The 8841-nt window shown below is 42.6% G+C and overlaps 1 pseudogene; it reads left to right on the top strand.

Moving 5' to 3' along the window:
* Window positions 1-13: 13 nt before the first annotated feature.
* LOC137012305 (piggyBac transposable element-derived protein 4-like) lies at window positions 14-3071 on the top strand (annotated as a pseudogene).
* Window positions 3072-8841: the final 5770 nt, after the last annotated feature.

The following is an 8841-nucleotide window of genomic DNA, read 5'->3' as shown; positions in this document are numbered from 1 at the left end:
ACACACACACACACACACACACAAACTGGCCGTGACTGCAGTGACCCGGCTCCAAAAGAATCTTTCTTTCATGTTCTTGTTTCATCACAGCTTCCAGACAAAATATTATGACATTTTGTTTTGGAGCTGTAAGGTTCTCACACAGAACTAGACAATATTTACAAATATACATCATGCGATAGCACAGGCATATATTATATATATTTATATAATATAAATGCCTCACAGCACCTTGCTTGTCATTCATTTGTGGCAGCACAATGGCAAAGCAGTTCTCTACACATGATGTTATTCATCAGATTTTTGACAAACTATTGAGGAGGAAATGCAGGATGCATCTTGCAGTGAAGATGTTTCTGAAGAGGAAGGCACCACTGAATCGGCTACGGAGCTTGAAACAACTGATGAGGAGCTGTCTTCCAGTGATGAGGGCCCAGCTGAGGTTACCGTTTCATTCTGGTCAAAAGATGGAACTGTCCTGGTCTTCATCCCCACCCATGAGGCAAGGCAGGTTTTCTTCTGAAAATGTCATGAAGATGAAGCCAGGGCTAACAAGATATGCCATATCCCGAATTGATGACATACAATCATGCTTCAACTTGTTTGTGACGGAGCCAAACAATACATCCCCAACAAACCTGCCAAATACGGGATAAAGCTTTGGACAGCATGTGACTCCAAAAGCAGCTATGCATGGAATATGCAGGTCTATACAGGAAAATCGTCAAGTGGTGTTCCAGAAAAAAACCAGGGCCAGAGAGTTGTCCTTGAAATGACAGAAGGTCTGCAAGGACATAGAGTGGTATGTGATAATTTTTACACTTCCTATAATCTTGGCAAAGAGCTACTGCGAAAAAAAAAAACACCATGGTGGGGACAATCAGAAGGAACAAGACTGAGCTTCCTCCTGCACTAGTGACCAACATGAACAGGGATCTTTTTTCCACCAAGTTTGCCTTCACCGACACACATGCACTTGTGTCATACTGCCCGAAGAAAAGGAAAAATGTCCTACTGATGTCAACTCTGCACAAAGATGCCCGTGTGAGTACCAGGGAGGACAGGAAACCAGAAGTCATCCTGTGGGCGTATTACAGAACATTTCTATCTTAGGTCTTAACTTAAGATACGATAAGTTAATTTAGGATTTTTAACTTGCAAATAGCAAATCTTAACTTGATTTAGGACTCTTATCCTATCTTACAAAATCTCATCTTATCTGTAGTTAAGAAATCTTAAAGGGATAGTTCACCCAAAAATGAAAATTTGATGTTTATCTGCTTACCCCCAGGGCATCCAAGATGTAGGTGACTTTTTTTCTTCAGTCGAACGCAAATTATGATTTTTAACTGCAACCGCTGCCGTCTGTCAGTCAAATAATAGCAGTGGATGGGAACTTCAACTATAACAGTAAATAAAACTTGCTTAGACAAATCCAAATTAAAACCTGCGGCTCGTGACGACACGTTGATGTCCTAAGAGACGAAACGATCGGTTTGTGCGAGAAACCGAACATTATTTATATAATTTTTACCTCTAATACACCACTATGTCCAACTTCGTTCAGCTTCCTGTTAGTGAGGTCAAAAAACGCGTTCTGTTGACGGAAGTGATGTCTCGCCCATATACTTCAATGAGCGCCAGACATCACTTCCGTTGTCAGAGCGCGATCCGACCTCACTAGCCGGAAGCTGAACGAAGTTGGACATAGTGGTGTATTAGAGGTAAAAAATTATATAAATACTGTTCGGTTTCTCGCACAAACCGATCGTTTCGTGTCTTAGGACATCAATGTGTCGTCACGAGCCGCAGGTTTTAATTTTGATTTGTCTATGGAAGTTTTTTCGACTCTTATTGTTCAAGTTCCCAATCACTGCTATTATTTGACTGACAGACGGCAGCGGTTGCAGTTAAAAATCATAATTTGCGTTCGATTGAAGAAAAAAGTAATCTACATCTTGGATGCCCTGGAGGTACGTTAAGCAGATAAACATCAAATTTTCATTTTTGGGTGAACTATCCCTTTAAACCGCTCCATCGAGTTCGGTAATCAACTGTCAGGTCTGTTACCAAGCAACCAAAGACGCGCAAACTGCTTCTGAGGTAAACCTAAAATCAAAATGGAGAAACAACGACGCGCTTTTAATTGCAGTGCGGCAGAGACTCAAAGTTCCGTTGAAAGGGTAACTTTAATGTGACGAGCAGGGCGGGCGTGAGCCGTGAGAGAACGGCGCAAGACCGATGAAACGCGCAGCTGAAGCTCATTATCACTCGCCACCGACCGCGCGCTGTTCTCTCACGGCCCTCGCGCGCCCTGCTCGTCATAGTTAAAAAGCCTGTTTTCTAAATAGTTTTGAAGTTAGGACACCAGTGGGGTTGTCCTAAAGATAAGACAGCTTTTAGGATTTTTTTGTCGAGTTAGGATACTTCTGTAATACTCGTTTCCTATCCATAGTTAAGATACGATAATGCACTTAAGAAATTACATTCTGTAATAGCGTTTGTCCTAAATGAGGTCCTAACTGAAATTACCATGGTTACCAAACAGGATTCTGTAGTTAAGATCTTTCTGTAATATGCCCAGTTCTACACAGTTCTACAATGAAAACAAAGGGGGAGTTGATAACCTTGAAAAGGTATGCTATTTTTTATTTTTTTTATTACCTAATTGTTTTATATTGTAATATTACAATTCTCTAATATGGTAATATTATCATTATTGTGTTGTGTGTGTGTTTTTTAAGGTTACTGGCACATACTCCTGCAAGAGAAAAACACTACGATGGCCCATGGTGTTGTTTTTTAACATCCTCGATGTCTCAGCCTACAATGCGTTTGTAGCATGGATGGAGGTGAATCCAGGGTGGAAAGAGGGGAAAACCTTCAGGAGGAGGCTGTTCCTAGAAGAGCTGGGGAAATCCATGGTGACCCCCCTGATACAGAGGCGCCAAAATATACCCAGAGCACTGCCCTCTGCTACATTGGTGAGAGACATACAAACACCAGAACCAGGTCCTTCAGCTGGCACAGGTGTGACGGATGTGGTCTTTCTCCTCCACTCTGCGATGTGATTTGCCCTAACACTACAATGGCTCAGTCTCTGAAAAATGAAATAAATCACCCTTTAGTGGATGTATTGCTGCAGGCTGAAAAATAACCCACAGCGTGCAGTACACATTGCAACTGCTTGTTGCGTCATAACGACATTAACAAAAATTTGCATCGCAAAACACGATCACACTTTACATATTACAATAGTAATGATAAACAAAAACAAAAGACATACCTGAAAAATGAAATAAATCACCCTTTAGTGGATGTATTGCTGCAGGCTGAAAAATAACCTAAATAAAATGTAAAATAACATTAACCGTGGCCTTACTATTGTTGACAAAAGGCCAATTAACTTATAAAATATATGTTAATAGTCAAATTAAATGATCAAAATATTACCCTAACTAAATCATAAACATAAAATGCTTAAAAACTCAACTTATTTTGCATTATAATCAAATATATTTAACTAAATTAAGACGGAGCATAAGCTTACCCACCCACAGTGTGCAGTACACATTGCAACTGCTGTGTTGCGTCATCTCCCGCCTTATTGAACATTTTTGCCTGCAGTTCTCAAACAACCAGTAAAACATGAAATTAACCGCTGCTGAATTTATAAGAATTGACAATAAAACTAAATAAAATTCTAACTCTGTTACACTCACCCCCACTGAATTCTGCTGAATTAAAGCAGCGGTTAGTACTCCAAAACACCCATCAGTACATCTGTATACACAGTACACACATAGAGATACCTACAGGTAAGCCAAACACAAAAGTTATCTCAAAAGATGAAGTAGAAATAGAGGAGCGCCAATCTCTCAGACCAACTTCTGGCAGTAAGATGCCCATATACATTTCACAAAACTCTATACCAAGGTATATAATAAACAAATAAATTTTACACAGAACAAGGTATGTCATACAAAAAAAAAATTAAATAAAAGAAAAAAAATTACAAAATAAAAATTGTTTCTTGTGTATTCTTATTCATAAATCTGTCTTATTTGTTTACAACAAATTGAACAAAACATTCAAACAAACAAAAAAAAAAAAGAAAAAAAAAAAAAAGATTCAAACAGTCTGAATTCTGTGATTCTGCACTGACAACATTTTGTCCAGACATAGTGCACAACAGTCTATTCACAGGCTTAATGTAACGTCCAAAACGAGACCTGCGCACCATAAAGGTCCCAGTGTCAGAAACTGGTACATCATCAGCATCAACTTTAGAAAGATCAGCTGAAGGATTTGGAATCACAGAATGTTCAAGACTCAAAGATTCGACTCTAGAATTCAAACTCCCAGCAACACTTGAACTATCAGACAGTTCATTCTGTGGCTCCACAGACACATTGCTCAAAGACACAACTGATCCTGGCTGTGAACATTTATCAGGCAACCCCGAAACCCAGTCAGAGGTTCTCGCACAACTGTCAGTTGTCGCACATGAGACATTGGCATAAAGAGATAACCCATCATCAGGTCTAAAAGACACTGAATCCTCATGAGTCTCTGCCAACCCACCATCACCGACACTTGGCCTACATTTCGAAACATCAACACCCATACTAGCCATAGACTCTGAACCATTGGTTTTGTCACATGAATCATTCACAGCTGAAGATGAAACTGTGTCAGATACTGTACACTCTGCATTGTCCAGTGGCAAAAAGTTCACAGGTAGCAAAAGGTTGCGATGTACAACCTTTTCCTTACCAGTGCTCGTATCCCTTATCTTGAAAATGTGTGTGTCGACATTTCTATCCACCACAACAAAGACAGTGGACATCCACCTATCAGCTAGCTTCCGCTTGCCTCTTCCAGCCTTGTTTGCTAGAAGAACACGATCACCAACATCAATGTCCTGACCTTTTACTCTCCTATTGTAGAGCACTGCATGCCTGGACTGTTCCTTTGAAGCATGCGCCTGAGCTATTGACAAGGCTTCCTCCAAATCTTTCAAAAGAGAAGCCACATACTTGTCATAGCAAGTCACAGTGTTATCCTCCAGAACAGAGCAAAAAATTATGTCTACCGGAAGGCGAGGAACTCGACCGAACATGAGATAAAACGGAGCATAGCCCGTCGTCTCATGAACGGTACAATTGTACAAGAAAGTCATTGATTGCAGTTGTCTTGGCCAATTACGCTTTGCATCTGGAGCCAATGCGCGGATCATGTTCCCCAGGGTCCTATTAAATCGCTCCACACTACCATTCCCCATAGGATGGTAGGAAGTTGTATGCGATTTTTGTACTCCAGACACCCGAAGAAGCTCAGTAATCAGCTGGCCCTCGAAGCTAGCCCCCTGATCACTGTGTACACGTTCAGGAAACCCAAACACACAAAAGTATTTGTCCCACAAGACACGTGCCACCTGTTTAGCAGACTGATCTTTGCATTTAAACGCTTGTGCCAACCTGGTAAAGTGATCAGTGATCACTAAGACATCGATTGACTTGTTATTGTGATCCTCAGCAGACCAAAAATCAATGCATACTAACTGCAGTGGTCTGCTGGTCACAATATTTTCTAGGGGTGCTCGACCCTCAGGCTCAGCCGTTTTACTGACAACACACCTCTGACAGTGTCATACATATTCTCTAACATCTCTGTCAAGGCTCAGCCAAAAGAAACGACGTCTTGCTAGTCCCAAACTCCTAGACTGCCCCTGATGACCCGCGTAATCATGAATACCTCTCAAAACCTCTAACTGAAGTGACTCAGGGACAACGTACTGGAACCGCTTACCCTTAGACAAATGATCATGGGAAATCCGGTAGAGAATCCCGTTTCTCACAACAAATTTCTCCCAGTGTTTAATGTATCTAAGGACCCCAACAGATTCCTTTGCTCTTTCACGCCTACTTGGTCTGCAATGTCTTTCCACATAATAAATAACCCTTGACAGCACCTTATCAGAGAGCTGCTTTTCACGCAGGTCACGCTCGGAATATGCAGGCTGCATCTCTGATTCAGAAACCATCTGGGGAAGGTGTTTCACAACAGACAAAGCCCGATGTCTTGCACCCTCTTCCCACATCCTTTGTGAGTCAAGCACGGCCATTACATCCTCCTTCTCTAAGGAAGACCGTGCAATGCTCGCCAAATTACTGTGCAAGGGACCACTGCTAGAAACACACAGTTTTCCTTCAGACCCACAAGACCACCGAAAAGCATCCTGAACTGAGCCAGCAGAAACTTCCCGTACTTCAGACAGAAGTTTGTCATATTTCTCACGTAGCAGTCTAGAGCCAATGTTAGTTCTCACGAATGGAACCCTACTCAAAGCATCAGCCACCACATTCTGCGAACCTGGTACATACTTGATGTCAAAATTGTACGCCGCATGTTTGGCCACCCACCGCTGCTCACAACAATCGAGCTTAGGTTTAGACAGAATGTGGGTGAGCGGGTTGTTATCGGTCCATACCGTAAATACATGACCTTTCAGCCAATGGCTGAACTTTTCACAAACCGCCCATTTTAACGCTAAAAACTCCAAGCGATGTGCCGGATAATTTCGCTGAGATGGAGAAAGCGATTTACTGGCAAACGCTATCGGTCTGGCTCTAGTGTCACCAGCCTGAACTTGAGACAGAACAGCTCCAATGCCATCTAAGGAAGCATCAGTCGACAGCACGAAGGGGCGGCTGAAGTCTGGATGAGCTAAGACAACTGCTTCTATCATGGCCGTCTTAAGGTTTTCGAATGCTAGCTGTGCCTCAGGAGTCCAGTCAGCTACAGTCAATTTTCTTAGTGCACAATTTCCTTTATTTGCACGACCTCTTTTGGTTCTCTTTTTCTGACCTTTCAATAGATCGAAAAGAGGTTTGGCCACTGTTGAGTAGTTGGGTACAAAATGCTGATAATAGTTAACCATCCCAAGGAAGGATCTTATACGCCTCTGAGACAGTGTAACTCCATCAGCCTCCATCAGATCCAAGCTGGTCATTCTGGATATACTCTCAACCTTACTTGCATCTGTGGATACCCCAGACTCATTAATCACATGTCCAAGAAATTGTACAGATTTCTTAAGGAAATTACATTTCTTGGGAGCAAGTTTTAGATTGTGCATTCTCAACCGACTGAATACCATCTCAAGACGGGTCAATGCTGTTGTTTCGTCTGGTCCAAATACAATCAAGTCATCCAAATAACATAACAAGCTTAGGAAGTTCTGGTCCCCAAAAATACTTGTCATCATGCGCATAAAACTCCCCGGACTATTACAAAGCCCCCGAGGAAGACGATTGTACTCATATAAGCCCATAGGTGTCGTAAAGGCTGAGTACTTTCGATCATCCTCGTGTAAAGGCATATTGTAAAAGCCGGAAGTCAAGTCCATCGTGCTGAATAGTGAATTCCCGCCTAACGCAGCCAAACAGTCGGCCTGGTGAGGTAACGGATGTGCATCTTTCAGTGTATTTTTGTTTAACCACCGGAAATCCGTACACACGCGTAAATCACCATTCTTTTTCCAAACAAGGACTAAAGGAGACGCAAACTCGCTAGTCGATTTGCGAATAATCTCCTTCTCCATTTCATTCAAAACACAACGCAACACCTGATACTGACTGGGTGGCACACGCCGGTACGGAAGTCGGAAAGGTTTTGTGTCTGAAAGATGGATTCTGTGGACAAATCCAGTAGCATTACCACAATCCAAATGATGACGTGAAAAGACATCATTGTACTGCAAGATTGTATCGGCCAATTTCAGTCTACAATGTTCAGACACGTCACAGGAATCCAAATCAAGCCCTTCTAGACCAACTGACCTCAGCTTCTCAGCAACAGACCTCAGATCAGTGAAGCTACTATCCTCTGACGGAGTTTGTTGTGTCTGAGAAAGCAGGTACCCATCATCCATGTCTTCGAGAGCAATACCTGGAAACAAATCTGCTATCTTGGCATTACGTCTCAGCATAACAGGTTTGTCCCAGGTATTAATTAACTTCAACGGAACCCACCTGTCCCCCCCATAGGTGTGTGACGAGCCTGGCCACTAGAATGCCTTTAGGTGCCGACCGCAAACTTGTAGGCTCTGTCAATACAGCACTACCTGGAGACACTTCCGTATGTTTAGGCAACCTACCCCACACAAGGTACTCACAACCAGGCTCCAGACAGATTGCTGAATTACATCTCACAGTGCCAATCTTGTCAGGCACCCCATCACCCCTCCAACGATTCAAGCCCGCAAGCATAGACAGGAAAGCCTCAGACATTGGATCATTACAAACATGAGGAGTCGAAACTGCCTTCCAAAACAATTCACATTGCTTTGAACATCTTATGATGTGTTTGATGACATTCGTGCCAACAATGAATTCATCATGCTGCCCACTAACAACCAAAGTAGGTACCAACATTTTGCATCCATAAATCTCCAGCTCAAGTGTGTGAGTATTTTTTGGTTTTACTCGGCTGCCCCCGCAGCCAATTAGCATAACATCTGGGCTGCCTCTACATTGATCACTGATTATTCCAGCATCTAACAATTTCTGTTCTGCGCTCTCACTCATGGTACAAGCCATGGATCCACTGTCGAGCATTCCATCTAGGACCACTTTATCAGCCACTATGACTGGAGCGCAGAACAGACTGTCACTTCTGCAGATGACATTTTCTCATCCGATTGTCCCATATCCCGAGATGTAGGAACAGTTTGAGCCGGACAGTAAGCACTGCGCAAACGGTCCTGTACGCAATCGGCCACAGGAGGAGGATTCATATAGTTTGCAAAGCCAGCACCAGATTCCTGAAAGTGAGACA

Source organism: Chanodichthys erythropterus, chromosome 22 (assembly GCF_024489055.1).
Source record: "Chanodichthys erythropterus isolate Z2021 chromosome 22, ASM2448905v1, whole genome shotgun sequence".
NCBI lineage: Eukaryota > Metazoa > Chordata > Actinopteri > Cypriniformes > Xenocyprididae > Chanodichthys > Chanodichthys erythropterus.
This window is presented reverse-complemented; position numbering and strand designations above follow the sequence as displayed.